The following is a 2814-nucleotide window of genomic DNA, read 5'->3' as shown; positions in this document are numbered from 1 at the left end:
ATGGGGGAAGGGGGAGGGAAAGGGGACAGGGAATGGGGCAGGGACAATGCTTGCCATCATGGGTGCTCGACGTCTTTGTGTCGTTGTCATGTGATGGTGGTCTGGGTGCTTGTTGGGGTGGCTGCTCATTGTGGTGGGCGCTCGGCATCGTCGTGTCATCGTCGCCATGTGATGGTGGTCGTCAACGGGGTCGGATGGGCACTCATCGTTGTGGGCGCTCATCGTCATCATGTCATTGTCTCTGTTAATGGGGTCAGTTGGGATGGAAGAGGGGGGGCACCGTCGTTTGGTTGCCACATTGCTGATAGTGACATGGCACCCTCTCATCGTTGTGACATGGCCGTTCCATTGACCTGGTGGCACATGTTGTCGTCCATTGACATGGCTGTGGGGGTGACGTGGTCGTCCCTTGTCGTCCGTTTTCATCGCCTTGGCCTTGCCGGGGGCTCGTTTGTTGGTGAAGTGGCATTCTCACGTCATTCTTGATGTGTTGTGGGTGGTGGTGGCCACAGGTGATTGTGGTGACGTGGCATTGGTCAGTGGGCGTCATGGATGGCGTACAGTGGTGGCTATGGGCAGTTGTGAGTGGTGGCAGTGACTAGTGGTGGTGGTGGTGGTGATGAGGCGGCACTGGGTGTGGATGGTGGTGGGAAGAGAGAGGTTTTGGATTGTTGATTACTGTTGGTGTGAAATTCTCACTCGCGGAATTTGCTGACATCCTTTCTAGGAAAGAGGTCAGCCGGTTGGTATGTGGAGCATATATTATGTACCTATAGTAAAGCTGTCATGGTGCAGCTGGTTAAGCACTACTATTGTACCTGTGCCCAAGAAGTTGAGGGTTCAATTTTACCAGGTTGTGCTTTTTTATATATTATATAATAACAACAACAACAGTGACAAACGAGGTCTTTACCATCCCCCACATAATCCATGTGGATTCCAGTGGAGTCCAGTGGAGTCCAGTGGCCCAGTTGCTAGGCCAGATTGGCTTGCACAATGCCCAGTCCACTGGCCTCAAGTCCAGTCCAGTCCAGTCCAGTCCAGTCCAGTGGACTATGAGTCCAGTCATAGTCCACTGCCAGTGGAGTCCAGTGGATTCCAGTGATTCCAGTGCATTACTGCTTATTAGTTATTATTATTAATTATGAATACTACAAAAACGCGAAAATAGACTATGCAATACAAATATGAATAGAAGAGTAATAATTTACATATTAGTATAGGTCAGTGATACAGTTGCGGACAAACAAACACATCAAATTTATTCTACCATTTATGTCCGTCACCACATGAGTTTAAACCCACTAAAAAGCATTGAAATAGAAAGTATTACATCTAATTCATCCATTTGCACGAGCAAAATTTTCAATTTCGACAATTTGGCCAAAAAATCACCCAAAAAATTGGCGTGTGTCGAAAGAAATCGCTAAAATCTCAAAAAATTCATTTTTGAACAGCTTTTGAGGAATGGATTCTGATCCTAAAAAATCAGAGCTTTCTTACGAGCTGTTCTCGCATAAAATAATACCCAAGTTGGCTCTAAAGTGCAAACAAGGGACCATTTTTATAGTGTGAATTTTATGTGAATGTACCTTTTTACCCATAACTGTCAAAATATGATGGGTTACTGGTGCATATCGTCTCAGGTTGGTGGGGGCCGAGTAAGTTTGGAGTCATCAGCGTGGTTTGGCACTGCAGGACCCTCTTGACAGGCCAAAAAGTTGCGAAATTTTGGTCAAAAAATTTGGCGCCGCCAAAACCTCGTGGGAATTTCATAGAAACAGTGTTTTTAGGCTGTATTCGACCGTCTGGATTCAAGTCTGTTGTCAGTTTTTGCCAGAAAATTCGCATTCCTGAGATACCCGATTTGATGTGTTTGTTTGTCCGCAACTGTAGCTGCAATAAGGATTCATGATTTTGTTCAGTCTGCAGGGTGATGTCACATGACTTACTTGAGGGCATGCCATATCATCACGTCTCCTGTTTGTGGCATGGTCACACTACCGTGACCTTCCCTTTCCCTTCCACCACCACCACCCATTCACCTCCCCTGCCATCTCAACGCCGCCCACGACGCCCACGCCCATATTAACGATGCCCACACTAATGACACACATGACGAGGGACAATGCCCATGACGTGGCAACGTCATGGGCAAGGGGTATGTATGCCCCACCACTGTGTTCCTCCGTTCTAACCATGACAGGCACGCCACACCCCACCAACACCAACAACCACCCATGCATGACACATGAGGATGACAACACCAACACATGAGGACGGTGACAACAACGACACATGAGCACAACAACGAAACACAAGCATGGCGAAACACAACGACGACGAAATGCGAGCACGACGACACGCAAGCACGATGTCGACAACATGCGAAGACGATGACGACACGCCCACATCAACGACCACCACATGTCCATGCCCACTGCCACGTCACACGAAAAAGGACGACCGCCGACAAATAACGACGAGCGCCCACAGAAAATGACCACCGCCCCATGGAAAACGACCACCGCCCACTGCCACGTCACATGAAAAACGACCACCGCCCCATGGAAAACGACCACCACCCACTGCCACGTCACATGAAAAATGACCACCACCCACGAAAAACAACAACGGCCAACGAAAAACGACCACCGCCCACTGCCACAGCACCAAAGTGGCCCACAACTTGCAACGACAACGACACGCACAGAGGGGGCGACACGTGAAGAGCGGGCGACGACGATGAGACAACAATGAATGAGGTCCCAGCGTCGCCACGCATGAACGGCGACGAGGGCCCAGCAACACCAG

Source organism: Laccaria bicolor, genomic scaffold, assembly GCF_000143565.1.
Source record: "Laccaria bicolor S238N-H82 LACBIscaffold_20 genomic scaffold, whole genome shotgun sequence".
Classification (NCBI taxonomy): domain Eukaryota; kingdom Fungi; phylum Basidiomycota; class Agaricomycetes; order Agaricales; family Hydnangiaceae; genus Laccaria; species Laccaria bicolor.
This window is presented reverse-complemented; position numbering follows the sequence as displayed.